Below are 16,914 nucleotides of genomic sequence, written 5' to 3'. Positions count from 1 at the left end.
GCAGCAGAGCAGACACAGGAAGGAATCTACACTCCAAACAATGTGGGTATATCCTAGCCAATGACTTTATTTTCTATTTTCTGTCTCTACATGTCCTAATTTCTTCCATTTCTTTCTTTCTGCATGCATCAGAATGTCTTCTTCTGATGAGGAGCAAAGTCCTGGGCCTTCTGAAGCCGAACATGTCATTGAAGTGAGTACTCGCCTCCTCAGATTGGTAAGTATTCACTGTCACATCTACACACATGACAATTTTTTTTTCCCATTTTTTTAGTGCACTTCTACTGCGGCAGTGGCTGGGCAGGAGCAGCGGGGTCACGGTCGAGTGTCAAGGCGGCAGCGTGTAAGTATACAAGGCTGACTGTTTACTGTATCCTCACTTTAATATTCTTGAATCTTCCTTTCTTTACTTTACTCTTTCTTTACAATTTTCTTCTGGACTCATGCCATTTCTCAGCCTCTGTTTTCTTTCTTTTCCTTATGTTAATGTATACAACATTTAACCCTGCTGTTGTCTTCGGTCTGTGGAGACCGATTTTGAACTTTGGTATTTTTGGGGTTGTTGAAGATACGGTTCTGAAACTTGTGGTTGACTTAAATGAGGATGGGTCGGTCGTCAACGGGTTTCAGAGCCGCATCTTGAATATTTTAAAGAATATTGAAGTTCAAGATCGGTCGTTTTTGACCGAAGACAACAGCAGGGTTAATGTCTTCATTTATGTTTTAGGTTGCAGAACGGGATGAGGACTTCATTGACAACGATATCCTCATCTCCCTGGTCCATGAGCGAGTCCCGTTGTGGGACACCCAGGTTCCACAGCACTCGGACAACGTGACGATCTGGTGCCTATGGAATGAGGTGGCCAAAGCGATGTGGGATGGCTGGGACAATGCCCCGACTCGGGTCCAAAATGCATTTTGTAAGTATTGCAATGCAGTGTGAAGCAGCAGAGACCTTGGCCGTGCTCACACAACTGTGTGTGATGAGAGAAACTCTCAGGAGTTTCTCTCATCACACACAGTTGTGTGAGCACGGCCAAAAGTACATTGTCTAACCATTATGTTTTGTTTTTTCAACAGTGCTCAAAGTCAAAACACGTTGGCGTTCAATGAAGGACCGCTTCAACAAGGACCTGCGTCAAGAGAGCCGTGTTCCCAGTGGTTCTGGAGCAAGGATCCGAAAGTATAAAAACCATCGCATTCTGGCATTTTTAAGACCGGTCCTTGCCCAGAGAACGTAAGTATTTCTCCTGTGCATTAGGTTGTGTTGTATTGCCATAATCTGTATGTTTCTATTCAACAGGAGTTGGCGTTTGGTATTAATTTTTTTTTCCTTTTTTCACAGCACATGGAGCATTACTGTTGGCCCAGGTTCTGGAGCGGTCCTTCATCAGACAGCCACGGATCCGTCCCAGCCATCCTGCAGTGCTGCAGCAAGTGGGCCTGCCACACTACCTGGAGACCAGGAGCTGGTCCATCAGGTGTTCCTCTTTCCCAGTCCTCCGCCTCTGCCCCTTTTTTGGGGGGCTCCTCCCGGCAGAGGGCATCAGACAGGTCCCTCATGCCCGAGTTTTTGCACTTGAGCTCGGTTTTTCACGATGGACTCAAGGCTTTGGGTGACCGAATGGATATTGAGATTAGCCACATGAATACACGTATCCAGGAGGTCATCAAAAGCCTTGACCAAGTAAAAGCCGACCTCCAGAGGCCAGCACATCATTTTTTTAACCAAATTGAACAGGGTATATCGGAACACCTTACTCGTGTCATGCAGGCCTGCAATGCTGCTTATGTGCAGGCTATGCAGCAGAGTCAGTATTTCCAGCAGACAGTGGCGGCATATCCACCTGTACCTTCACTGTCATGATTAACCTCAATGCCGACCTCTGCTGCATACCACTGCACGGCCACCTCTATTCCTAGCACTGCCGGACACCAGTACAGCACCACCACCATGCCGAGTGCTGTAGGACAGCCCACCACCACCACCATGACAACCGCTGCTCCTGCTTGGACCTCCTCCACTGACACCACAATGCAGCAGCAGTACCCTGGCATGGCCTTCCGTACCGCCACCACGATGCAGCAGCAGGACCCTGGCATGGCCTTCCGCTCCACCACCATCACGATGCAGCAGGACCTAGGCATGGCCTTTCGCTCTACGAGCACAATGGACCCTGGCATGGCTTTCCACTCCACCACCACCACCACGATGCAGCAGGACCCTGGCATGGCCTTCCGCTCTACGAGCACAATGGACCCTGGCATGGCCTTCCGCTCTACGAGCGCTATGGGCTCTGGCATGGCCTTCCGCTCTACGAGCACTATGGACTCTGGCATGGCCTTCTGCTCTACGAGCACCATGGACTGTGGCATGGCTGCACCCTCTACGAGCACTATGGACTGTGGCATGGCTGCACGCTCTACGAGCACTATGGACTCTGGCATGGCTGCACGCTCTACGAGCACTATGGACTCTGGCATGGCTGCACGCTCTACGAGCACAGTGCAGCCGGATCCTGACAGGTCACCCACCACGACCATGCCACGACATATGAGCCCACCGAGGCTTCCCTGAACCTGGTGATCCCAGAAAGGGAGAAAAAATAAACAACAGCGTACTATCAGTATTCCTCCCCCCTCACCTCCCAGTGTGTCTGTAATGTCAGGTTTGTCTCACCCTTCCAGTACGTCTCAGGCCTCTCATGTGTCAAGCCCCATTCCCGAACTACCAGACCCCACTAGTTTAATTGCCCCTTCTCCTGCCACCCCTGCATTGTCCACACTTAGCCAGGCCTCACAGCTTCACCCCCCCCATTTCCATCACTCTACCCCAAGCAGGCGCAGTTAATTAAAAAAGTTTAGTTTCTAAGAAAATAAATAATGTTTTTTGCCCCCAATTATGTGTGGTTTAATAATGTCTTTCGCTGCCGGCAATACACACCGTTCGCCGCACACCTAATTTTTTGGCCACATCATAGCTCCTGTACCTAGCAAGTAAAAAACTGCAGTTTTCTGTGTCTTTAGTATAGATATATGAGGTTGGCCAAAAAATTAAGACTTGTATTTTCTCCATATCTCTTTGTTCTGCTTAGTCTGTGACTAGTGTTGCAGACTGAAGAGAAAACGGTGGCAATACAATGCAGATGTATACTCAACAGGCCAGGTGTCCAAAAACTCATTAGTTAGGACACCTGACCTGGTGAGTAGAGAACTGCCTTGTATAGCCTCCATTTTCTCTTCTGTGTACGTAATCTATTTCACACAAAGTGAAGGGACGATGGCGGTCATACAAGGCATATCTATGCTCACCTGGACATGTCAGAAATAGTGAATTCATGAGGCTGTTATATATGCATCATGAATTCATTATTTCTGACACCTGACTTGATGAGTATAGATCTGTTTTGTATTACAGCCATTGTCTCTTCAGTCTGCGTCCAATGGATACTGCAGAACAGAATCAGGATGAAATGACGTCAACAACCTTACCACTAAAACAATATGGCTGCCGTCACACTAGCAGTATGTGGTCAGTATTTTAGATCAGTATTTGAAAGCCAAAACAAGGAGTGGAACAATTAGAGGAAAAGTATAATATTAACATATTTAGCACCTCAGCATTTATCACCCACTCCTGATTTGGCTTACAAATACTGATATTAAATACTGACCAAATAAAGCTAGTGTGAGGACAGCATTGGTTTGTAGAGGAAATACATAGGAGACACGGTCAAGATACCAAAAAATAAAGTTTATTAACGAGAAATATTAGTAACATTTAAGAAAATAACTGGTACAGATAAAATCCCAACAGGTCATTTACACAACATTGTCCTGCCATGACACACGTCCAATATCTGATTAAAAAAAGGCAGCAAATTGGTCCTGCATGTGGCCACCTTCAGCAGTTGACCGCAGCGGGTGATGCTGGTAATCGGCCAATGGGTGTGCAACTGGTTCATCCAGTTCAATGTTGGGCCACTCCTTAGCCATTATCTGATTGTGCAGAACCACACAGGCTTTGACCACCTCATCGACTGTCTCCGTTTTTAGATTAATGAATGCAACATTTTGAGACTAGAATCCCAAAGGTACACTCTACAGTTCTTCGGGCCCTGGTCAGTCTGTAGTTAGAGATCCTTTTAGTGTGGTTCAAGTCCAGACAGGAATATGGCTTCAGTAGGTTTTCACACATCTGAAAGGCCTCATCCCCAACCATAACAAATGGCATCGGTGGACCTTGAGTGTTTGGGAGTGGTCGTGGCCGTGGAAAATTTAAAATTTTTGCCATACAAACGGTGGCCCATATCCGAGTTTTTAAAAGTCTGGGAATCGTTGCCACGACCAAAAGCTCCAATGTCCACGGCGATGAAGCGACAGTCCGCATTGGCTATTGCCATGAGGACAACAGAAAAATATTTTTTATAATTGAAGTACTCCGATCCTGTTCTGGCTGGTTTGATAATGCATATGTGCTTTCCATCCACCGCTCCCAAACAGTTGGGGAAATCACACTCCAGAATTTTTCAGCAATTGCCATCCACATGTCCGCAGTGGGTAGGGGTATAAAATCATCCCGGAGAAGATTCCACAAAGCCCGGCAGGTGTCCGCAACTATTCCAGACAGGGTGGAAATTCCAAGCCCGGTATTGGAAGTGGAGGGATGATAAACTCTCTCCGGTTGCCAGAAATCTGGAATAAAAAAAAGTAAAATCAATTCTATGTATGGTGTTGTGATGCTAAAGACATAAAGGAAAATACCAAAAAAATACATGTCAGAACACCCAAAATTAGCACTGCCATTTGTTTAGACTTGTTACGTACCTTAATGTAACTAGCAGACGTTCCCCTGGTGGAATTGCTCGACGGAGCTGGGTGTCCTGTCTCCGTATGGCTCCTTGGACACGACCAAGCAAATCCCGGAAAGAGTCTTGCGACATCCTTGTATATTCATGGAATTTGTCCAGGTTGGCATTAAGCTCGCCATACAGCATGTGAAAGGCTCCACGTCTCTCACGTAGTTCAATAATGGGGTGTCTCCAAAAATGCCTACATTGTCTCCTTCTCCATCTTTCGCGATTTCTGTCTTGCTCCCCAGCAAACGCACAGGCAAGAAACAGCTTGATGCTTAAATCCAGGTTGAAATAAAAGCTCTCCATGCGAAGATCTATCATGATACAGGATACAGGAGCAAAATCTGAAGATTTCAGCTGTTCAAGGGTCTATATAAAGATATCCCATAATACACGACCACTGTAGTCACATTGGCGGTGTCTTGTTATCTAGATTTTTCTCCTGTAAAATTTGTCACCATGCGCACCAAAAACGCAAACACAGAAAAAAACGCATGGAAAAGCGTGCAAAAGGGGCGTTTTTTTAACCGCATGCTTTCCCGCATGCGTCTAAAAAAACACTGCGTTTGTACGCGTTTATATGCGTTTTTTCCTTCACTTGCGAATGCGAAATAAACGCTGTGGATTCTAACGCAAATGTGAAACTAGCCTAAGATGTCTTCCGTGATACATAGAGAAATGTTGTAATTTGAGGCACAGAGAGTTAAAAATAATTTTTACCCATGATGGTAATCTTTGGTTTCAGGAAACCAGCATGAGCTTTTCTTTCAGTTGCTTTTATGACTTTTGAAAAGTTTACATATATTGTATATAAGGAGAAAACGAAGGTAATCTAAGTGCTAATGCATGACTTATTAGTTTTCCCATGTATATGTGATCTCCAGAGCATGTAACACATTTTCTTGTGTGTATTTTTTGGTTCTTTTCTCTGGTTTTTCATTTCCAATTTATTCTTCTAGCTTGCACCTTTTGTAAGGCTTCATGTACAACTCACGGATGATTCATCAATTGCGACTTTTTGAAAAGTAGTACAATTTTTGCACAAATATTCTCCAGTTCCTCCCTGGGTGATTTTCATGTACGTAAAATATTTTGTCACAAATTTTGTAATAAGTTAGTGGATCATTTCACTTTAGCTTTAAAAAAAAGAAAAAAAGAAAGGCAACACAAATCAAGTTAAGGACTAAAATTAAAAAGCAGTCTTTATTTTACTCAAATGTTGTGAACTATATGTATCATTTTGATGAACTTGGCACAAAAATATTACTAAATGCCACAAGACAAGCAGTGTGGCTTTAAATGGGAAAAAAACAAGCAAATAATGAAATTGGCCCTTAGACTTTCCTAATGTTTCTTGATTATACCTGAGATACAGAAAGGAAGACAGAGGTATCACTCATGATAGCGGAATATCGGTAAAATTAAACAAGATTTAAAAGTGCGCGTTTTGAAGTCACGCAGGAACTCTTCATCAGGACAAACCTGATATGTGCCCGTTATGTTGCCATTCAGCAACCTAACAAGGTGAGTGTATCTCCCCTTTCCCTGATACCCCACTGTCATCGACTAAGACCCTAGTGCACATTTTCTTTCCCAGTTTCTTCTTTCTTAAATTTGATTATACCTGGACTCTATATTCATCGTATTTTCAAAATTAATGAAATGTTAAACTGATGGAGTAGATACAGCTCTTCTCAGAACAGACAAATGGAGAATGATGTATGGACTTGAGCAGAGCCTTAGATGCTCAGTCCTTAGTTACAGAAGGTATACAGTCATTGATAAGCTGCCTGTTTCTGCTGCTTGACCCAAGGGATGAGAGATCGGATTATCGGCTAGGATTTTATTTTATTTGTCATGCTTGTGGTAACATTAATCTCTGGTTGGTTATTGCTTTTGGCAGACTGACTGTTTCAGCCTCACATTTCATATCCAGAAAAAATGGTCAGAGGATTGCAAACAGGCTGAAAGTGGCTGTCAACATTTGTCCCTCCCGGAAGAGTAACGCTTGCCAAATAATTCTGCATGTTTTGTGAGGAGCCTGTACCGTGGAATTGACTTACAGTGAAACATGCATTTTATAGGGGTTGGTTAGAGGTGATTAACCTAGTGACATTTCAGAGGAGAGCAGGGCTCAAATTGATAGTGGATATCTATGACTGAATTCACCATCCCCGTGTATAATTAATAGGGCTATATCACTGCTCATTTTATTTTTGTTACTACTCTGAGATTTACATCTCAGGAACCTATAGATACAGATCATCATCGTATTCAGGGCTGTGGGATCGATAAGCCAAACCTCCGACATCAGTTTCCCTAACTCCCGACTCGGCACAGATTAGATCAAGGACAGAACAGACATGTACGGGACATTTCATAATTTTCCCAAATTCTTATGAAAAAAATTACAGCACATGCTACCCTGAACTACTGTACCCTATTTATTATATATTTTTGGAGTCGGTCCATTATAGTTTGACTTTAACAAAATGGACACCCAACACAAATTCCACAGCCCTGGTCATATTTGCCACTATTAGTGAGAGAGCGAGTCTGTATGGAAAGCAGGGTGGATTTGATTTAAATCTAACTGATTTAAATCACGATTTAAATCACGATTTAAATCACTAGTCAGGCTTGATTTAAATCCGTGATTTAAATCAAAGTTTCTACCTAACTGAATTTGACTCCGCAGAGGTCCCGGCCTCTTCTTCACGGCAAAAATGTTACAACATGAACAGAGTTGAGAAAAAGACCTTAATCCTATTGTTCTACAAACCTATGAATACAGAATCAACCCCTTCAGTGCCAAGTCCAAGAAGTTAGACAATATGTTTCTGATTGTTTGGAGTGGAATAGATCTGCACAACACAAGAAGAATGTGAATGACTCATCTTCATCACCGCACTTCTCATGATATTGCCTCATTTGCGCCACCAGGCTTTGCATCTCTTTGTTGCATCGTTTGCATTTTGCACACATGCCTGCCTTACCGATAGGCGAGGGAGCTTCATTAAAATATTCCCAAACTGGGTCTCTTTTACGGTCTGCTGCCATTATAAGGAAAGAATGTAATAAACCTCAGATCGTTCACACAAACAGATCCAGACTTGTCTGTCTGTGGCTATGCTGCAGTATTGTGCTCAAAGTTTCACTTTCATTTTCTTGTCTGCTTGCCCTTCCTCCTCCTCACACTTAGATTCACATTCTTCTTGTGTTGTGCAGATCTATTCCACTCCAAACAATCAGAAACATATTGTCTAACTTCTTGGACTTGGCACTGAAGGGGTTGATTCTGTATTCATAGGTTTGTAGAACAATAGGATTAAGGTCTTTTTCTCAACTCTGTTCATGTTGTAACATTTTTGCCGTGAAGAAGAGGCTGGGACCTCTGCGGAGTCAAATTCAGTTTTGAGAACTGCGTAAGTAAAGCGAGCGTCTGTGATAATATAGGAGAGAAACTGCCCACTAATCCTGCAGAAACCTCTGGAAGAGCATGGCATTGTGAATGTTACACATATACAGCCTTTATTCTACTGAGTTAAACAACTCAGCTTTATCTCATGATGGAAGAACCTTTGGATGGTAAAATATTTTCCTCAAAAAGCAGTTTATTGAAAAAAATCTGATTTAAATCAAAAAAATCCGGTTTAAATAAAAAAAATCCGGTTTAAATAAAAAAATCCGGTTTAAATAAAAAAAATCCGGTTTAAATAAAAAAAATCTGATTTAAATAAAAAAAATCCGATTAAAAAAAATAAAAAAATTGATTTTTATCCACCCTGATAGGAAAGTAAACCAATGCAAACTATACAATGTTACGCACAGGCCTGTTTTTCTACTGCTGACCTCACAGTTTATACCCCGTTTCCTGTCCAATGTTCCAACTTAGTGCTTGAATCTGGAAGGGTGGGAAATCCTGCAGGACTCTGCTAGATCATTTGGCGCAAAAGTTATTGACTAAAGGTATCTGGGGCTGCTGGCTGGTTTGTAGCCCGTTGTCCTTGATTATTGTAAAGACTACGTGGTAGCTTCTTCCAGTCTCAACAGTAAGTGTACATTTCAAAAACCTGACCGGCACATCCAAACATAGACTCAGTGTGAACAGGTGCCGAACCTAGAGTCGCCAACTCGTATATAGTTAAGTAAACAAGGCAGCACACTGCAGCGCTAAAACATACAAACTTGAAAAACGAAATTTGAACTGCATTACTGCACTAGAAATATGAAAAATGAGAGATTTTAGCGCATAAAAATGGCCAATTTTATGTGTACCTGGTAGCCCCGTTACGGCATCTCTCTTATACCAGGTCCTAAAACTTGCCTTACCTCGCTGAGAATAAACGTCTCCATCTGAATGGGTACATGTGAAAACCTCTTACTAGACTAAAATTCTCTCTCTTCTCTTATACCAGGTCCTAAAACTTGCCTTACCTCGCTGAGAATAAACGTCTGTCTGAATGGGTACATGTGAAAACCTCTTACTAGACTAAAATTCTCTCTCTCTCTTATACCAGGTTTTAGGACCTGGTATAAGAGAGATGCCGTAACGGGGCTACCAGGTACACATAAAATTGGCCATTTTTATGTTCTAAAAGCTCTCATTTTTCATATTTCTAGTGCAGTAATGCAGTTCAAATTTCGTTTTTCAAGTTTGTATGTTTTAGCGCTGCAGTGTGCTGCCTTGTTTACTGAACTATATACGAGTTGGCGACTCTAGGTTCAGCACCTGTTCACACTGAGTCTATGTTTGGATGTGCCGGTCAGGTTTTTGAAATGTATTCTTTAGCCTTCTGATCGTGCACTCCGCCTCCTAGCTTCAGGTGTTTTAATTACAGCAGGTCCAATACCCCTCCACAGGGAGAGAGAATTTTAGTCTAGTAAGAGGTTTTCACATGTACCCATTCAGATGGAGACTTTAATTCTCAGCGAGGTAAGGCAAGCGTAGGACCTGGTATAAGAGAGATGCCGTAACGGGGCTACCAGGTACACATAAAATTGGCCATTTTTATGCGCTAAAAGCTCTCATTTTTCATATTTCTAGTGCAGTAATGCAGTTCAAATTTCGTTTTTCAAGTTTGTATGTTTTAGCGCTGCAGTGTGCTGCCTTGTTTACTCAACAGTAAGTGTGTCTCATTCCAAGTACTCCATTTACAATCTGAACTGTGCATGCCGAGAGTGTATGCAGTTCACAGCAGCTACAGCTCCATCATAGGAGGGACGGGCTGTCAGCTGCCCCTACTGCACGGCACCCCCAGAGCACTGGAAAGGATCTGCTGGTGTCATGCATTGGCACGCCCCACAGATGCTATTGCCGATTGTTATCTCCTTTGTATCAAAATTTATTAATATATTTTACAAAAACTTCTTGCTGCAAGTGAATAAATTATTCTATTGTTGATTGATTTTTTAAAATTTTTTCTTGTGTGTTACCATAAAACAATCAAGGATGTGTAAGATGTAAGGACAAATGCAGCATAGTCCGATATATATACTTGTCTGATGGGCTAGCATAAACTGTCCATAATTTTACCTTTCCTGTTGCTGATAATATGATTAAAAAAAAGTAGCAAACGTAACATGTAGCAAACATTTAACTTGATATTTTCTACTTTTACATACCATAAAACACCTCTCAGGCACAGATCACACATCTGATTTTCATAAAAAAGCAAAGTGACAATGTTTCATCTGTATGGCATGTGGTTTTATACATCCGCAGTAGTGATGAGCGAACGTGCTTGGATAAGGTGTTATCCAAGCGTGCTCGTATGCAAACCGAATGTCTTCGGTGTGCTCTAAAAATATGTTCGAGTCATAACAAACAGCCAATTCCGGCATGTGTTGTGGCTGTTGAACAGCCGTAAGAAATGCAGCCATGGGGACTTGAAATACAGTTTCCTATGTTAAAAAATGGCAATATTATTATTTATTTATATGGCACCATTGATTCCATGGTGCTGTACATGAGGAGGGGTTACATACAAATTACAGATATCACTTACAGTAAGCAAACTAACAATGACAGACTGATACAGAAGGGCGAGGACCCTGTCCTTGCGGGCTTACATTCTACAGGATGGTGGGGAAGGAGACAGTAGGTTGGGGGTTGCAGGAGCTCCGGTGTTGGTGAGGCGGTAGCTCTGTTAGTGGTGAGGAGGCAGCAGGGTCAGTGCAGGCTGTACTCTTTCCTGAAGAGGTGGGTTTTCAGGTTCCATCTGAAAGATCCGAATGGTTGATAGTCGGATGTGTTGGGGCAAAGAATTCCAGAGGATGGAGGATATTTGGGAGAAGTCTTGGAGGTGGTTGGGTGAGGAGCGAATAAGTGTGGAGGAGAGAAGAAGGTCTTGAGAGGACCGGAGATTACGTGAAGGGAAGATATCGGGAGATTAGTTCAGAGATATATGGAGGAGACAGGTTATTGATGGCTTTGTAGGATAGTATTAGTAATTTGTTAAGTAAATAAGGCGGCACACTGCAGCGCTAGAACATACAAACTTGAAAAACGAAATTTGAACTGCATTACTGCACTAGAAATATGTAAAATGAGAGCTTTTAGCGCATAAAAATGGCCAATTTTATGTGTACCTGGTAGCCCCGTTATGGCATCTCTCTTATACCAGGTCCTAAACTTGCCTTACCTCGCTGAGAATAAACGTCTCCATCTGAATGGGTACATGTGAAAACCTCTTACTAGACTAAAATTCTCTCTCTCTGTGGAGGGGTATTGGACCTGCTGTAATTAAAACACCTGAAGCTAGGAGGCGGAGTGCACGATCAGAAGGCTAAAGAATACATTTCAAAAACCTGACCGGCACATCCAAACATAGACTCAGTGTGAACAGGTGCTGAACCTAGAGTCGCCAACTCGTATATAGTTAAGTAAATAAGGCAGCACACTGCAGCGCTAGAACATACAAACTTGAAAAACGAAATTTGAACTGCATTACTGCACTAGAAATATGTAAAATGAGAGCTTTTAGCGCATAAAAATGGCCAATTTTATGTGTACCTGGTAGCCCCGGTACCCCTCCACAGAGCGAGAGAATTTTAGTCTAGTAAGAGGTTTTCACATGTACCCATTCAGATGGAGACGTTTATTCTCAGCGAGGTAAGGCAAGTTTAGGACCTGGTATAAGAGAGATGCCGTAACGGGGCTACCAGGTACACATAAAACTGGCCATTTTTATGCGCTAAAAGCTCTCATTTTACATATTTCTAGTGCAGTAATGCAGTTCAAATTTCGTTTTTCAAGTTTGTATGTTCTAGCGCTGCAGTGTGCTGCCTTATTTACTTAACTATATACGAGTTGGCGACTCTAGGTTCAGCACCTGTTCACACTGAGTCTATGTTTGGATGTGCCGGTCAGGTTTTTGAAAAGTATTAGTAATTTGAACTGGATACGTTGAGGGAATGGGAGCCAGTGAAGAGATTTGCAGAGTGCGGAAGCGGAGGAGTGGCGAGGAGCGAGATTAATTATTCGGGCAGCAGAGTTAAGGATGGACTGGAGACGCGCAAGGGTGTTAGCAGGGAGGCCGCAGAAAAGGATGTTGCAGTAGTCAAGGCGGTAGATGATGGGGGCATGCACAAGCATTTTAGTAGATTGACTGTTGAGGAAAGGACGGATTCTGGAGATATTTTTGAGCTGGAGGTGACAGGAGGTGGAAAGAGCTTGGATGTGTGGTTTAAAGGACAGGCAATATAGCTGTAAGAATTAAATTCTGTATGGATGATCTATTTGGGATCGATTTCCCCCCAATTAAGCTTGAAAGGACGAGTCCTATCTGAAATATGGAAAGGCTAATGCATGCTATAGTCATCTGAACAGCCCGATTGAATAACAGTGGCCCGAGCACTGTCAGTTTTTTCGCACTCACACCATAATTAGTTGTGTGAATGTAGCCTCATTCTATTGAAAATTGTAAGGTGGTCTGCATCTGTGCATATATTGTACTGACGAGACCTGGGGGTTTGTTCAGAGAGTTGGACGCTCAATCATATGCAGTAATTTTGTGGTCGAGCCATTGTATAACCAGTGTATTGTTTCTAAACACACGATGCACATGGTCGTATAGCTATTGGAATACCAAAGATATAAGAAGCTTATTTTTTGCCTCTGTTTGTGAATATAAAAAGACTTGTAAGATTGTATTATTAATTATGTAGTATTTTATTCTCTTCTTTCTTTCAGCCCTTTAATCCTTTAAAACGTATGACTCGTACTAAAGCCATTTCTTAATTTATGGAAATAACGTTGGCATTGTTCTATTTTTCAGCTTCCTTGACTTCATTGCAACATTGAAGAAAAGAATTTAACTTCTAAGCGTTTGCTGAGGCAAGTGATAAACTGCATTGTGCGTTGTTTGCTATGTTTTTGTTTCTTTAATACGTCTAATATCTGTGTTGCTTGTTTTATTGTCAGCAGTGGCAAGATATATAAGCATATTCTGCCTAAAGCATTATGTGTAGTGCATTGCTACATTTCCTCAATATTGCATCTACAATGATTATGTAGATTCCTTAAAGGGAGCCTGTTAGTAAAAAAAAAATATATATATACAAATTTTAATTTAAATTTTTAAACTTGTGTTTCATACTAATTGGAAGTTCACCTTGAGTGAGAAACTGAAGTTATATGCTGCCAGCGACTGCTTGCTTCCAGTCATTGGGGCAGTGAACATTTAGCGCTTGCTATGCAATGAGTGCCCTGTAATAATCGCAGCCTCTCTGCACCTTGACTACCATCCTGCTTCACACACACAAACTACAGAGCAGGATGGCAGAGGGAGGATTTACAGTATGCTCTTGGTGTACAGAGCACTGGCCCGAAGAATAACGCTACCTTATCACGTTTACCACACAATGAACAGCATACAAAATCAAACAAAAAATTCCTGACTTAACTCCTTTTTGTTCATTCTGCCTCCCTAAAGTCGGAATAGAAAGCGATTAAAAAATGTCATGTGCCCAAAACTGGTGCCAATAAAAACATAACTTGTCTCACATAAAACAAACCATCACATGACTCTGTAGGCAGAAGTATAGCAGTATTATAGCTCTCAAAATATGACAATGAGCCTGCTAAAATTACGTGTGCATGTCTCCAGAAGCCCGAGCTGGATACACTGTATGGCAAAAATCATAACTACACCTGTAGATAAATTCCCAGAGGGATGTAATTTCCACAAAAAAAGTCATTTGAGGTGTAATTCTGCTCTTCTGGCACTTAGGGGCTCTGTGTATGGAGTCTGCAAACTGCTACTACTATTACTCCACGATAATTTGTGCTCTAAGAGTCAGATAGCGCTACTTCCCTCCTGAATCTCGCCATGTGGCTAAGAAATACTGTACAGTCACATATGGGATAATACCGTATCCAGCAAAAATTGTGTGACTAATTTTGGTGTCATTTTTACTCATTGCCCGATGTGAAAATGTGAAATCAGGGGCCAAAACAAAATTTTGGTGGTGATTATTCTTTTCCGACCAGTGGTCTAAAATATTGTTACCCACCTGTGCTGTCAATAGGAACACCCTTAGGTGAATTCCTTTGAGAGGTGTAGTTTGTAAAATGGGGTCACTTATGGGATGCTATTCTGGAACCTCAGGGGTGCACTTTCCACTGGGTCAAAACTGCCTTAAACCATAACAGCAAAATCTTCACTGCAATATAGCGCTCCTTCCCTTCTGAGCTTTCTGAGCTTTCTACTGTGCCTGAAAAGTAGTTCCCACTTACATGTACGGTATTGGTGCATTGGAGAGAAATTACACAAAAACTATTTTGTCCATTTTTTCCTATTACGGTAACCTTTATAAAAATTAAAAGCTTGGGCCTTAAACTATGCCCAATGGTATAAACTTCTGTGGTGTCTATATGCTCAGTGCACCCATAGATTAATTCATTGAGAGGTGTAGTTTGTGAAATGGGGTCACTTATTCTGCTACCTCAGGGGCTCTGCCAATGCAACACTGCACCCTCAAACTATTCCAGCACGTCAGCTCCAATATGTCACTTCCCTTCTGAGCTATGCGTTGTTCCTCAACCACATATGGGGTATTGGCATACTCAGTGGTTATTGTGTAACAAATTGTACTGTCCATTTTCTCCTATTATCCCTTTGGAAATTGATAATTTGAGGCCAAAGCATAATTTTATTGGAAAAAATTGTAATCTTCCATTGACTCAGCCCAATGTTGTACAATTGTGAATCGCCTGAGGGCTGTAAATGCTCACTGCACCCTTAGATGAATTGCTCAATAGGTGTAGTTTCCAAAATGGGGTCACTTGTAAGGGGTCCGGCTTTATTGGCATGTCAGTGGCTCTTCAATTGTGACATGTCATCCGCAATCTAGGATAGCCAAAATTGCATTCCAGAATCCACTTGGCGCTCCTTCTCCTCCGAGCCCTGTATGGGGTATTGGTGTACTCAGGAGGAATTGCACAGCACACTGTTTGGTCCATTTTTCCTTTTACCCTTATGAAAAGTAAAAATTTGATGCTAAAGCAACATTTTTGTGGGAATTTTTTGTTTTTTCACGGCTCAACATTATAAAATTCTAGGACCATTATAAATTTACTTGTGGATTCCAGATGCTTACCCCACCTCTAAATAAATTCCTTGAGGGGGTGTAGTTTCCAAAATGGGGTCACTTGTTATGGGTTTCCACTGTTTAAGCACATCAGGGGCTCTGAAAATGTGACACGGCGTCAGCTATCTATTTTCAGCCAATTTTGCGCTGTAAGGGTATGTGCACATGTTCAGGAATTGTCGCGTTTTTTACGCGTTTTTTCGTTTTGAAAATGCTATAAAAACGCTTACACATGCATCCTATCATTTAGAATGCATTCCGCATTTTTTGTGCACATGATGCGTTTTTTTCCTTAAGAAAAAAGCATTCCGGAAAAAGAAACATCATGTTCATTAGTTTTGTGGATTTTTTGCAGATTTCCCATTATATTGGAGTGTCTGGAAAAAAAACGCAAAAAATCCACAAAAAAACCCCGCACAAAACGCGCAAAATCCACGAAAAAACGTATACAGAATTCCTGCGGAAAACCTCAGGTTTATCTCATGCATTCCGGACGTGTGCACGTACCCTAAAAGTCGAATGACGCGCCTTCCCTTCCGAGCCCTGCCATAATCCCAAACAGTAGTTTACCACCACATACGGGGAATCTGTGTACTCAGGAGAAACTGCTCAACATATTGTACAGTCCATTTTCTCCTGTTAGTCTTTTGAAAATGCTACATTTTCAAAATTTTTAGTTTTTAAAATGGTGTCACTTTTTTTTTTTTTTCTGTCACATGGGCCCATCAAAGTCGATTTAAATGAAAGGTCTTAAAAAAAAATCGATTTTGTAATTTAAAAAAAAAAAATTAGGAATTGCTGATAAACGTTTAACCCTTCTAACGTCCTAGCTATTGATGAGCGAATATACTCGTTACTCGAGATTTCTCGAGCATGCTCGGGGGTCCTCCGAGTATTTTTTAGTGCTCGGAGATTTAATTTTTCTTGCCGCAGCTGAATGATTTACATCTGATAGCCAGCATAAGTACATGTGGGGGTTGCCTGGTTGCTAGGGAATCCCCACATGTACTTATGCTGGCTAACAGATGTAAATAATTCAGCTGAGGCAAGGAAAACTAAATCTCCGAGCACTAAAAATACTCGGAGGACCCCCGAGCATGTTCAGGAAATCTCGAGTAACGAGTATATTCGCTCATCACTAGTGCTAACAAAAAAAAGTTGTTTCATAAGTGATGCTGACGTGAGGTAGACATGTGGTAAATATTATTTATTAAATATTTTGTCTGAATTTAAAGTTTGAAAATTGCTAAATAAATGCAAATTACATTAACCAAAATTTACCACTATTATGAAGTACAGCATGTAGCGAAAAAACTATCTCGGAATCTCTGGGATAATTGAAAGCATTCCAGAGTTGTTACCTAAAATGACACTGGTCAGGAAGGTGAAAACCGGCTTGGGGCATGAAGGGGTTAATTCAGATTGTGTGATTTTTCTCATTTGTCAGGGGAGAGTCGGTAGGACC

At 41.8% G+C, this 16,914-nt stretch overlaps 1 protein-coding gene across 8 annotated transcripts in view; it reads left to right on the top strand.

Moving 5' to 3' along the window:
* Positions 1–16,914, top strand: part of ENOX1 (ecto-NOX disulfide-thiol exchanger 1) — a 977,400-nt gene that overhangs the window by 460,337 nt on the left and 500,149 nt on the right. For 7 of the 8 annotated variants that reach the window (XM_069758240.1, XM_069758244.1, XM_069758249.1 and 4 more), the window contains one exon: positions 13,136–13,194. The exons of the other annotated variant lie outside the window; for it this stretch is intronic. The gene's annotated coding sequence lies outside the window, so the exon portion shown is untranslated. The remainder of the gene's footprint in view (positions 1–13,135; positions 13,195–16,914) is intronic. 8 annotated transcript variants of the gene reach the window in all.

Source organism: Ranitomeya imitator, chromosome 3, assembly GCF_032444005.1.
Source record: "Ranitomeya imitator isolate aRanImi1 chromosome 3, aRanImi1.pri, whole genome shotgun sequence".
Taxonomy (NCBI): Eukaryota; Metazoa; Chordata; class Amphibia; order Anura; family Dendrobatidae; genus Ranitomeya; species Ranitomeya imitator.
Note: the sequence above shows the minus strand (reverse complement) of the source record. Positions and strands in the feature narration are given on the sequence as shown.